Source organism: Silene latifolia, chromosome X (genome assembly GCF_048544455.1).
Source record: "Silene latifolia isolate original U9 population chromosome X, ASM4854445v1, whole genome shotgun sequence".
NCBI lineage: Eukaryota > Viridiplantae > Streptophyta > Magnoliopsida > Caryophyllales > Caryophyllaceae > Silene > Silene latifolia.
In genome coordinates, this window is record NC_133537.1 from 263,059,583 (window position 1) to 263,074,275 (window position 14,693).

General features: G+C 35.2%; 1 non-coding gene across 1 annotated transcript; it reads left to right on the forward strand.

The window, feature by feature from the left end:
* Window positions 1-1,221: 1,221 nt before the first annotated feature.
* On the forward strand, window positions 1,222-1,328 carry LOC141626084 (small nucleolar RNA R71). The gene has a single exon (XR_012535811.1). It is a non-coding gene; the product is annotated as a small nucleolar RNA R71 (small nucleolar RNA).
* Window positions 1,329-14,693: the final 13,365 nt, after the last annotated feature.

Sequence of the window (14,693 nt, forward strand, 5' to 3'; positions counted from 1 at the left end):
CGATAGTCTGAAGCTTCCGGATCGACTTCTTCTTCGTAAGGATGTCTTTCATGTACTTTGCATAGGCCGGCACGTGATTGATTAATTCCATAAAAGGAATCGAGACTTCCAAATTCTTCACAATTTCCATAAATTTCCCAAGTTGGACATCAAATTTGGGCTTGGCTTGACGACTCGGAAAAGGAAGTCTAATCACAATGGGCTCCTTCTCCTTGGCCTTGTCTTCATTTTTCTTCGAAACTTCTTCTTTTGATGGTTCTCCACTCTTAGAGTTTTGCACAATTTCTTCTTTGTCACTAGCTTCCACAACTTCATCCTCAACTTGCTTCTTCGGTGCTTCATACCTTGTACCACTTCTCAAGTGAATGGCACTAACCGTTTCATGTCTTGGGGGATTACTTTGAGGTGGTAATTTCCCCTTTTGTCTTTGTGAGCTTGAAGATGCTAGTTGAGTCAATTGGGTTTCCAACATTTTGGTGTGGGCTAGGATGTTGTTGATGGTGATTTCCTTTGCTTGACTATCCTTTTGCATTTGAGTGAAAAACTCTGATTCTTTTGCATTTGGAGGACCGCTTTTGAACATCAAAACCTTGGTCATTTTGTTGATTGTATGGAGTTTGATTTTGGTAGCCTTGGTTTTGGTTGTAAAAGGGTCTTTGATTTTGGTTTCTCATGGGAGGTGGAGTGTATGTTGGTTGAGAGTTTTGAACATTTTGGCTTTTGTATGAGAGATTTGGGTGGAATTTGGTGTTTTCATTGTAATAGTTGGAATAAGGGGTACCACTCTTGTATGCTTGAAAAGCATTCACTTGTTCATTTGTTCCGCTACATTCACTTTGGTCATGTCCCAAAGTTCCACAATTCTCACATATCCCACTTGGGATTGATGAAGATGCAGTCATGGCATTAACATGATGCTTTGGTGATTTTGAGGCTTCTTCAAGTCTAGCCATAGCTTTTTCGAACTTCAAATTGATGGTATCAATGTGAGCACTAAGTTGAGCACCCAATTGAGTAATAGAGTCCACTTCATGCTTTCCTCCTCTAGTAGCCTTGCGAGGTCTACTATATTGTGAATTATGGACCGCCATTTCCTCAATCTTGTTCCAAGTTTGATTGTCATTAACTTCGGTGAACATTCCATTTTATCCCATGTTGAGAATGTTTCTTGAGTCTTCATAAAGACCGTTCCAAAATTGTTGTACCAAGAACCACTCGCTAAGTCCATGATGAGGACATGAGCGGCAAATTACCTTGAATCGCTCCCAAGCTTCATACAAAGATTCTTCATCTCTTTGCTTAAAGCCCGTAATTTGAGCTCTTAGCATGTTAGTCTTTTCCGGTGGATAGAACTTTTTGTAGAAAGCTAGAGCCAATTTCTTCCAAGAATCAATTCCGAGAGTAGCTTTATCAAGGCCTTTCAACCATTGTTTTGCGGTGCCAATTAGAGTAAAAGGAAATAAGACCCATCGAATTTGGTCTTGAGTTACACCGGTTTGAGAAATTGCATCACAATAGTCGCAAAAAGTCTCCATGTGAGAGTGAGGGTCTTCACTAAGCATCCCCCCAAATTGGCTTCTTTCGACTAATTGGATAAATGCGGATTTGGCAATGAAGTTTCCGGTTAAGTGTTGTGGTGTGGGAGTACCATTAGGTAGGTTCTCCTCGGTTGGTACGGAATGTGATGAAAATTTAGGCATTATGGGTTGATTTTGTGCTGGATTTTGTGTTGCGTTCTCCTCACCTTCTCTTGCAAAAGGGTTGATGAACTCAATAGTGTTTGGTTGAATATCTACAACCTCACCAATACCTCTCAAAGTTCTCCTAGCAAGTCTTCTATTGTTTGTCAAAGTCCTTTCAATTTCGTGATCAAAGGGTAACAAGTTACCTTGTGATCTTCTAGACATGCAAGATATCAAACAACTCGAAAATAATTAGAACAAACCTTGAGGAGTTTTACTTCCCCAAGGCAAAGAAAGACACAACTAATAACAATATAAGAAAATCTAAATCAAGTTAACACCGTCCCCGGCAACGGCGCCATTTTTTGTCGGACTCTCGAGGAGGTTTAGTTTTCGGTACTTGTCGTTAGGAGCACCTAGACCAAAACACAATTTATAACTTCACAGACAACTCTACAATTAGTAAAGAGGCAAGTAAAGGTCGGATCCCAAGGGACGGGAATTGAGATGAGATTTTCATTTGCAACTAGTGGTGTCTAGGGGTGTCACAATTTGGGGTTTGAAGTAGAAGATCACTAAACTAAATAACAATGAAAGTAAACAAGCAATATGATTAAAAAGGGATGTAAACAATTGATAAAAGGCACTAGGGTGTCATGGGGTCATAGGGGATTCATGGGAATTGATCATACAAACATATTCTCAAATTATAAGCAAGCAATTATTGTTGTGATGGATCGAGTTGGTTTATATCTTACAATCCTAGGAAAGTTTGGGTCCCGGAGCCGAATCGATTAGATTGTACAACACCTACAAGTCGACTTAATCTTCCCTACTCAACTATATGCATGGTCTAATGAGACTCGAGTTGGTTTATGTCTTACAAGTCTCATTGAAAAGATAGGTGATGGGTAAAAAATGCAAGGATTCATAGGCTCGCATTTCATCAAACATAACATGTGCATAAGTTTAGATCACAACAAGCAAGCAAATAAACTATGAAAACATATTAATTTAAGCATGAATCATCCCCCATGTTGGTTTCCCCTAATTACCCATTAACCCTAGCTAAGGAAACTACTCACTCATTATCATGTTGAACATGCTAGCAAGGTTGTCAATCATACCAACAAAGTGAAACATGATGATTAAATGAAGATAATTAACAATAATTAAAAAGGAATTAAGATAATTATACCTACTAATGATTCCAATAATAAAGCAAAAGAATAATAGAAGAACTTGATGATTAATTGGAAGGTTGTCAATCTCCCAATAATAACCCAAATAATCTTCAATTACCCAAAACAAAGGATGAACAAGAGAGAGATTTAAGGAAATGAAACTTGTATTAAAACTTGATTAAATGTTGATTACAAGATTAAAGAGAGATTTGATTGATATTAACTACACTAAAGATTGCTAAGAAGAACATGCTAATCTAATTAGACTAATGGGGTATTTATAGTGGGGATTAGTTACATAGATTAGGGTTTACTAAGAGCTTAAATGACGATTAAGTCCTTGAGGAATCGTCGGTCTCTAGGGAGACTCCGGTCTCCTTTTCGCCGGTCTTAGAAAAATATGCGCATCCTTCCTTGAAGCTTGTAGAAGACGAAATGGCTGACATACAATCCGGGCGTCCAGGGCACGGGACGGGCGAATTCTGGTGATTCTGGACGGGCGTCCAGCTGGGGAAGACGAGCGGATTAGGGGTGTTTTGGACGGGCGTCCACTGGGGGAAGACGCTCGGATTGCCCCTCTTGGACGGGCGTCTTGTGGACAATCCGCTCGGATTGTCTTACAGCTATTTTCTTTCTTCTTTTCTTCCTTTTTCTTCATAGAATCCTTGAGGATTTCCTCGGGGATGCAAGGATCTTTTCTCATCATTGCCCATCTACTATAGTATGTACAAAGGCCTTCTAATCTTGTCTTCTCTTTGATGCTTGGTCATTGAATTCAATCAATTTAGCTCTATTTTGCCATGAAAATGCGAGGTTTGCACTCCTTTCCTACCAAGGACACAAAACCTCAAAGAATATGCAAAACAAAGGACTAAAGACAATAAATGACCCAAATATGCACTAAAAAGCATGGGAACAAGGCTAATTCGGGGACTAAATATGCTCTAATTATGGTCACATCATTTGTGTGAATATTACAGGAGATATTATATCAATGATCAAAAGACTGGACAATATGGAATAGAAATATCCGGAACATTCCAGAACATTCTGACTCGGCTATTAGAAAATGAAGACAGTTTTGACCCGAACTCCAAATGTACTCTAATTACTGCCAAAACGACCGTATCGGCACGTAGATGACAATTAAGAGGTAGACACGAGTGTTTGAGCGACCACTTGACGATAAACTTATGAACTGTCACAAATCGTTCCATATACCAAACATGCGGCCCAATCATCACCGGGTGGTTTGCGTGAGGTGCAGAAATGAGGTATCTACACGTAAGAAAAACAAGAAAGCGATGGGTTATTCATTGGATGATATCCAGGGCATCAGTCCTGATATTTGTGTTAGAAATTAATAATCTCATTATTTAACATATTCATATATGTGACATTTTAATTTAGTCATAAAATTAAACCTAGATCTTATGCATGCAAACTAAATAAGAAGAGATAAGAAAATCGTTTTCTCACCATCACAAATTCGGCCAAATGGGCACAAATAAAGGTCTCCTACCTTCATTTGTTCTTGAGCTAGAAAATAAATTAGGATGATCATCCATGACTTCAAAATAGAAGCCCTCCAATAAGTAGCGCCCAAGACTATCCCATAATCCCACAAAATAATATGTACTAGATATTTGTAATGTGGTTTACCTGAAAATCGATTACTAATACTCATATACTACTACTAGTATTATTAGTGATTGATTTGTACAAATTAGATTCATAAAAATGATTTTTATGAAGAACAAGAGAGAGTGTAGTGGTTTTCATAAAACATAAGAGAATGAATAATTGAGAAAAATCTCTCTAAATCCTCTCCAAAAGCCGGTGGGTTTATGTGGTTTTAGGACCATTTTTCTTTTTCCTTTTTGTCTTCACAAGACAAATTAGTGTAAGGCTTTGTCATGGTCAAGTCACTATCAAGTGTCATAGACAAATGAATAAGACAAAACTTCTAAAATTGTCCATCAATTTTCGGTTTTGATGTGTAATATGGAGTCCATTTTATTTTTGTCAATTGTACAATTATATGTCATATGACATGTGACATGTCTTATGTCATGTTTTAATTTAAAATGCATATTTAACAAATTAAATATCATTTACAAATTAAATAAATCACATTTAACAAATTGACTAGTAATTCAAAATTACTTTCTCATAAAATGGTCATTTAAATACTAGTTAGTATAATTCACAACATCTTGTAATTATAACTAACTTATCATTCTCATCTCGCGTGTTTCGCAAACACTGATTATTTTTAGTAATATAACTTCTTAAATTACTAAATAAAATCTTATTTAATCACATTATAATAAGATTTCATCCTTCTTGCACATCTCATGATTGCAAGTGTACTCAATTTCCGTTTGTAAATATCTCTCATTGTTCTTTATTGCGTAGAACGATTCTAGCAAATCTATTTCTTAAATAACATAGCCACAATGGTATCTTAACCATCCTAAAGTGTTTTGATTATGGTTTTGTCGGAAACCATGCGCAATCTCAATTGTCAATTGTCATTTGTGTAACACCCTTACACAAAATTGCATCAAAGACACTTTGCTTTACATCCTCAATGCTTCTGCAAGCACTTAAGGGTAATCTTTATGGCTTACTTGGTAACTATTACTTAAATTCGGTTTGAAACAATTCATCATACTTAAAGTATATGAAGTGTCACACATCATTTCCTATTTAATTGATTCGGCAGTGGAAACAAATGGAATCAATCAAATATGTTCAACTTGATTGAACTAGTCATGAATCTTATCAACATAAGACTTCATATTTAACGCTAATATCATGTGGATTTATCTCCATAAATCCGGGTATTAAACTTGTATTATAATACTCCAAAAGTCTTAAATCATTCCCAATGGTCAATATGTCATCCACATATTTGACTAATTAAAATTTCCGTAACTCCCACTAAACTTTATGTATAAACACAACTTCTCGACCTATCGAGAAAAGTTTTATAACATGATCAAAACATTGATTCCAACTCATTAATGTCCTACTTAAGACAATCTCTTAAGTTGTTCATTATCTTAGGATGGCAAGAATCTACAAAACTCAAGACATGTATTGAATACATTCTTTCTAATTGAAGAAGTGGGTTTTAGATTTACTTGCTATATGTATATCATCATAATGAAACACAATCCCTAAGAATATCCAAATAGACTTAAGCATTTCAACTAGTGCAAAACCCTTTGCCACCAATCAAGCTTTGATATCTAACAATTCACTTGGAATTAATTTCGGATTTTCATGGCTCTAAGCCTTGTATTGAGTTGTGACTTAAACACTCTCAAGTAAGTCATATGTTCATTACTTTCCAGAAGTAATCAACTTGAATCAAACAATTTCTTCGTAAGTTGCAAGCTCTTTACTTTCTAAAAGTAACACTAATTCATCTCTTCAACAAGTGATGACTTTAACCTCCTAGGTTTTTAAGAAACAACGTCTTACACAAAACGTCTCATGTAGCCAAGAAAGACCAGTTTCTCGCGACATAACATTCTTTGTGGCTCTTGAATAATTTCTCCCACTCTGTCTTCTAGAAATAAACTTGTATTTTTGAAAGACAGCTTCACGAGCCACAAACCCGTTGTACTCGTGATTATAATAAGGAAAAATGAGCATTTGTTTCTTTTGAAAACTTACAAACATGGTACCCTACCATTTCATATTTCATATGATTCGTTTTAGATTTAGTGGAAAAATAATTTAGACAAAATGATAAAATCCCCAAAAGGATCAAGTAACTCAAAGTAACTTAATTGAAGTCCAAACCATATCGAATAGCGTTTGATTTCTTTATCCAACCACACATTATCCCATAATGCGTGCTAACAGAGATTAATTTGTGATACTATATCATATTTCCTTTGGCTTATATCAAAGTCTTCACTTTGATAATCCCATCACGACTAAATCGTGATTCTTTGAACTCTTTGAACTTCTTCAAAGATTTCTCTATTTACCTTATTAAGTGAACATATTAGCGTCAACTTAAATCGTTGGTAAAAGAAAATGATCAACCTATTTTGGATCAATTATTTACAACCTCGATCTCCTTTTCAACCAAAAGGCACGAGACATCTTGTTTTGAATACAAGATACGCATATACCATAAGATTAACAATCTAATGGTTTCAAGAGTACTCGATAACTCTTTGCGTTCATCATTCCAGAATTTAAGGTTTAATCCTGGGTTACCAATTTGAGTCTTACATCATCTACATGATGTGTCATTCTAGTTTGGTTTAGAATATAATCACCTTGATAATGGGCTAGCCATACATTAAATTATGGTGCATAGGGTCACAAAAGTGAAACCTCTTTTGTATCTTAACAAGTTTATATTCTTATTTAGAGTTTATGCACTTAATAGTCACAATTAAGTACAACTTTAAATCCAAAAACTAGATTGAGTACACAATTACTTTATCTCTCAATATCATTGTTGCTAGTCGTCGTATTTTAATCATTCTATGTATCAAATACAATGATGAAAACCACCATCGGTTTCTAATATTGACGAGGTAGTATTAGCAAAATTTATGTCAATCAATTAAACATTTAAAGAAGAAGGTCCCATTAGATGTCCCACAACTAACTTGTTGATTCTTCAATAATTTGGGGTAGCTTCCTTTCTAGCGTCCAACAATTAAGACAATGGAAACTTTATCGGTCGGGATTGATAGGTTTAGTATTGCTATTCTCAATAACGTTACTTTTAACATTACCTTGTATCAATTCCATTCTAATTTTACTTCTTAGAACCTTATCCTTTTCTTAACGGTTTAAGAGAATGCTCCCACTCATTTCAATGAGTCTTTGCTTAGAGAAGCAAAATTTAATTTCATGAAGACTACTCTTTATTCGTTCGTTTAGTCTTAAAACTTTCATTGAAGTGGTTGCGGTATTTTGGTCATTTTTTATTTCCAACAAATCTAGTTACCAAAATGATTTAACGTTTCAAAGTACTTAACTTAATTAAGCATATGAGAAACAATTGTAAGTATATATGTTAGTCAAGAATCAAAAACCCTTTTGATCACAAATAACTTCCATCTATACTCTTCACAAGAGATCCTTACAATGGATAATTCGAGGTTTTAGAAGAAAATTCATATTTGTCTTTAGTTACGATGTTTTAATGGAGATTTGAATCAAAATCGAAATGATATCGTATATGAATTGCGGTAAAAAAAAATAGAACAATATGATAACGGAATAGTGGAAAACTCAACATCTATCGTTTTATTAATACTTGTAAATAACAAGTAAAGCATTTACATAGTGACCTCTACCCAACTATGATAAATGATTCCAAGATCCAAATTCATATTAACTTGGGCACGGTGTGGCCGATGAAACCCTTATCAATATAACTCGGTGGATTAACTCTTTAATCGATTCTACTTTTAGAACTCTTGGTCGATAAAATTACATTAATATTTATCTTTAGCCCGGAACACATGCGACTACGGTCACGAATACTTCCGTTGAGCTCAATCCAAATTTCGAATAAATGTGTCCATGATCCTAACCCACATTAATTTGGGCACGGTGTGGCCGATAAATCACTCATCAACATGAATTCGGTGGATAGACATTTATCACCCACTTCTCCTACGTAACAAGGTTTGTACCCCGGTGTGGCCGAGTGCACTCCCTCACGAAATAGGTTTTCATGGTTTCTACTTTTTGGTAAGGCTAAGTCTCAATTGTTTGTTTTAGCGAGAGGTCATGTCAATTTATTATCTATCACGTTTTAAGTGAATTAAAGCGGTGATCTACGATCATTGTAATTGACACGCTCGATAAACTCAATAAAAATGACAATGCATGTTTTAGTTATGGCGATTTAGCGATGCATGCAACATATAAATAAAATGCAAAGCATAAAAATAAAATCCTAGTTTGGCCTTCATAAAATAGTAAATCTAATAAACTTTTACAAATTCGGAAACCAACTCCTTTGGTCTTGAACTTAAGTCTTGGCACGCATTTCAAGGCAATACTTTCTTTAATGGATCGCCTTCTCGAGTGGCACCGTCTTCAAGGAACTCCGGAATAAATAAATCACATAATAAATTACATAATTTCCTATTATACATTTGTAATTAAAATAAAATAAATCAATTAAATTACAAAACGGTGATACAAGATCACAATAAATTATAACCGAATCGATATTCCCATACATTTCGGGTAATATCAATTAAAACTAAGGTCATACTAAGTAAAATTACATAAATCAAAAATTACATAAAATTAAAAATATGACAATCATAAATAAAATGCAGCATTATAATATGTATGAACATGCCCAATTTTATGCTAAATCGCCTTTAAGGAGCCAATATCGTATATTAATCAGTTTTTACGGATTTGCGTGATTTAACCTTTTAAAATCACAATAATTACATAAATTCATATTTATGTACAAGTTAATTACCCTAACCATCTTAGGACTCAAAATTAGTCTTCACTAACATTTGACAATAATTAACTTATATTTCTTAATATTGTTCATAAATGGACTCAAAATACAAAATTTTGCCATAAACTTCAAATTAAATCATAAAAATTTCAAATAATTTCAAAATTTGAAATTTAAACTCATGAACATTCTGGAAAAATACCATGACACTCATAATGCTCAAAAACATAGGTTAAAATTTCGAAAATTTATAGAGAAAAACAATGTTGCGGTTTATCGGATTTATCAATTATTACCATAAACATATGAGAAAAATACTTTTTATCAACTTTTCACTTTTAGATCCGAAATATATGATAAAATGCAACATTTAACGTTTTTCCTACGTCATGAAGTATGTTTTAGCATTTTTACTAATTAAAGTCACTATTTATGTGATTTTTCATCAAAAATTCATAAATCATGCATAAAGACTTCATTATAGCCAAATATTTTACACACATCTTGTAAAATTGAATGTGACAACATACTAAATTTCCATGACCATATTCAAAATATAACTCATATTAATCTATTTTTCCATTTAAATACGATTTTAACTTGAAAAATCCATATTTCGAGCATAACAACTCATATTGTTATGACAATTTACAGGCCATCAGTATATAATATATGTGAAAACATATCCAAAACCCACTGGAAAAATCAAAGTTTAGCTATTTTTAGTCCAAATATGACATTTTAATCATTAAAATCACATTTTAATGCCATTATTAATAAAAATGAACAATAAAATCCATAAATAAACCAAAATATCCTAAAACCATTTTAGGACCAGAAACTTTAACATGCATAATAAATTTCGTGATATATCATAATAAACACAAATTTATAAGTTTTATTTGTTAATCGTATTACTCGGAAAAACAATAACCGATTTGCATGCAAACAACCTAAGGCTCATGATACCGCTTGTTAGAAATTAATAATCTTATTATTTAACATATTCATATATGTGACATTTTAATTTAGTCATAAAATTAAACCTAGATCTTATGCATGCAAACTAAATAAGAAGAGATAAGAAAATCGTTTTCTCACCATCACAAATTCGGCCAAATGGGCACAAATAAAGGTCTCCTACCTTCATTTGTTCTTGAGCTAGAAAATAAATTAGGATGATCATCCATGACTTCAAAATAGAAGCCCTCCAATAAGTAGCACCCAAAACTATCCCATAATCCCACAAAATAATATGTACTAGATATTTGTAATGTGGTTTACCTTAAAATCGATTACTAATACTCATATACTACTACTAGTATTATTAGTGATTGATTTGTACAAATTAGATTCATAAAAATGATTTTTATGAATAACAAGAGAGAGAGTGTAGTTGTTTTCATAAAACATAAGAGAATGAATAATTGAGAAAAATCTCTCTAAATCCTCTCCAAAAACCGGTGGGTCTGTGGTTTTAGGACCATTTTTCTTTTTCCTTTTTGTCTTCATAAGACAAATTAGTGTAAGGCTTTGTCATGGTCAAGTCACTATCAAGTGTCATAAACAAATGAATAAGACAAAACTTCTAAAATTGTCCATCAATTTTCGGTTTTGATGTGTAATATGGAGTCCATTTTATTTTTGTCAATTGTAAAATTGTATGTCATGTGACATGTGACATGTCTTATGTCATGTTTTAATTTAAAATGCATATTTAACAAATTAAATATCATTTACAAATTAATTAAATCACATTTAACAAATTGACTAGTAATTCAAAATTACTTTCTCATAAAATGGTCATTTAAATACTAGTTAGTATAATTCACAACATCTTGTAATTATAACTAACTTATCATTCTCATCTCGCGTGTTTCGCAAACACCGATTAATTTTAGTAATATAACTTCTTAAATTACTAAATAAAATCTTATTTAATCACATTATAATAAGATGTCATTTTCTCTCTTATGATAAAATTTGTTCAATTTTAAGGAATTAATTAATCAGACGACATACAATTAATTAACCTTTTTCAATTAAGGGAATCGTCCTTTAGGTGTGACCTCAAGGGATCAATTGATCACCACCGTCGCACTACGAAGAATAATGTCAAACTCTAGCCACCAATCATTACCGATATGTGTGGACCAGTTGACTATATATGTAATGTATCATCCCTTTCGTATTCTTAATATGAGATTTAAATATGTGATCAATATGATCGACAATTGTGATCGCATTATTGTCGGGGACACTTACTCCAACAATTTGTATGCACAGGATTGAGTTAGAGGAAGATCACAAACCTTGCAGACAGGGTCAGCTCATGCTGAATCAGAAGATACGGGATGTTGTGATGGCTGAGGTAATGAAGCTACTCGATGCAGGTATTATCTACTCTGTCGGTCATTCTAAATGGGTGAGTCCAGTTCAGGTGGTTCCTAAGAAAGGAGGAACTACTATGGTTAAGAATGACAAAAATGAATTGATACCCACTAGAGTCGTAACTGGTTGGCGGATGTGCATAGACTACAGACAGCTAAACACTGCTAGAAAGAAAGATCACTTCCCCGTTCCTTTTATTGATCAGATGATAGAAAGGTTAGCCTCTCATAAGTTTTTCTCTTATTTAGATGGATACTCAGGGTTCTTTCAGATACCTATTCATCCAGATGATCAGGAAAAGACTACTTAACTACTTTTACCTGTCCTCAAGGTGTTTTTGCTTATCGTAGAATGCCTTTTGGTTTGTGTAATGCCCCTGCCACCTTTCAAAGGTGCATGATGGGGATATTTTCTGAGTATATAGAGTCTATTATGGAGGTCTTTATTGACGATTTCAGTGTCTATGGGAGTGATTTTGATAACTGTCTGTCTAACCTTGATAAAGTGTTGCAGCGCTGCATTAAGGTTAATCTTGTGCTTAACTGGGAGAAGTGCCACTTTATGGTCAACATGGGAGTTGTCTTAGGGCACTTAGTTTCTGATAGGGGCATGGAGGTTGATAAAGCAAAGGTGCAAGTGATTCAGCAATTACCTCCTCCTGTTAATGTTAAAGGAGTGAGAAGTTTCCTTAGTTATGCCGGCTTTTATCGCCGGTTCATTAAGGACTTTTCAAAAAATGCTAAACCACTTACACAGTTGTTACTTAAGGATGCCCCCTTTATTTTTACTGATGAGTGTCTTTCTGCCTTCAACAGGTTGAAGTAGGCCTTGATTTTAGCACCGATTATATAGCCTCCTAACTGGGAGTTGCCATTTGAGATTATGTGTGATGCTAGTGATTATGCACTAGGAGTGGTGTTAGGTCAGCGGAAAGACAAAGCTTTGAGCGCAATTTATTATGCTAGCCGAACTCTGGATGAGGCTCAAGTGAAGTACACTACTACTGAGAAGGAGTTATTAGCTGTTGTTTATGCGCTAGAAAATTTTCGCTCTTATTTGATAGGTTCGGAAGTTACTGTTTTTACGGACCATGCAGCGCTGAGACACCTTCTTGCTAAGAAGGAAGCTAAGCCACGATTGCTAAGGTGGATACTCCTCCTCCAGGAATTTGATCTGCAAATCAAAGATAAGATGGGCGCTGAGAATGTAGTGGCTGATCATCTGTCGCGATTATCGCAGCAGGAGGGAGAGGATCCTTTACCTATTGATGATTCTTTTACTGATGATTCTTTATTTGTAGTTGATACCAGTACTAACCATGATCCATGGTATGCAGATTTAGCTAACTACGTTGTTAGTGGAGAGCTACCACCTGACCTGTCTTATCAGTTGAGGAAGCGATTTCTTTAATGCAAAGCAATACTTCTTAGATGACCCTTATTTATTTAAGGAGTGTGATGACGGTCTCTACAGACGGTGTATTCTGCAGTGGGAGACCAAAGCAATCCTAGAAGGCTGTCATTCTTCCTCTTATGGCAGTCACCACGGTCCGTCGCGAACCGTGGCTAAGGTACTCCAATCTGGTTTTTTCTGGCCTACTTTGTTTGCAGATGCTAAGGTGTTTGTTTCAGCTTGTGATGCTTGCTAGCGTTCTGGGAATATCTCTAAGAGACATGAGATGCCACAAAACAGCATTCTAGAGGTCGAGGTTTTTGATGTCTGGGGCATTGATTTCCAAGGACCCTTGCCATCTAGTAAAGGTAACAGGTATATAGTGGTAGATGTAGACTATGTGTCTAAATGGGTGGAGGCTATTGTTTCACCTAACTGTGATGCCAAGACCGTGATTAAAATGTTTAAAAAGATTATATTTCCCCGATTTGGTGTCCCTAGGGTCGTCATTAGTGATGGGGGAATGCATTTTAAAGAAGGGAAACTCACAGCTATACTGTCTAAAGTCGATGTCTAGCACCGCAGAGGTTTGGCGTACCATCCCCAGACTAGTGGGCAGGTTGAGGTCTCTAATAGGGAACTAAAAGAGATCTTGGCTAAGGTTGTTTCTAAATCACGGAAGGATTGGAGTCTTAAATTAGATGACATATTATGGGCATATCGGACTCCGATTGGTGCATCACCATATCGGTTGGTTACTGGGAAGTCCTGTCATTTACCTGTTGAACTAGAGTGTAAGGCTTGGTGGGCTATTCGTGAATTAAATTATGATCCTAAGTTGTGTGGTCAGAACCGTTTATTGCAGCTAGATGAGCTTGAAAAGTTTAGGCTAAAAGCCTATGATAGCTCGCGCATCTACAAAGAGAAAACGAAGAGATGGCACGACAAAAGAATCATACCGCAAGAATTCCATGTCGGGCAGAAGGTGTTGCTGTTTAATACCCGACTACGCTTGTTCCCTGGTAAGCTGAAGTCCAGGTGGAGTGGCCCTTATACACTAACTGCTGTCACCAAATTTGGGTCCGTTGAATTAGAGGATTCCGCGAGCGAACGATTTAAAGTGAATGGCCAATATGTGAAGCATTACTATGGAGAAAATAAATTGGTTGGCAAGGTCGAAGTTTTCTACTTCGACAATCCAGATGAGCCAGATAATTGAAGTCAAAAGGTCGTGCGAGACCTCTTAAACCTGCGCTATCCGGGAGGCAACCCGGCTTGTAATTTGTTGTAATTTTGTTAAAACTTTTGGTTAATCTTGTGTGCTTTAGTCGTTAGTTTTCTAAACAATAGACTGAACGTTTGAACTTGTTTTATTAGTTTTGTGGATTGTTTATTGTGTTTTTGCAGGACCCTCACGTGAATGGCTCAATCGAGTACTTTATGTTCTCGATCGAGCATTTTTGCTGCCAAGATTACTCGATCGAGAGCCTCCTTTCCTCGATCGAGTACAACTAAAAGCCGACATTTCGATCGAGACCCTCTTTTCCTCGATCGAACGCTTTCTCACGC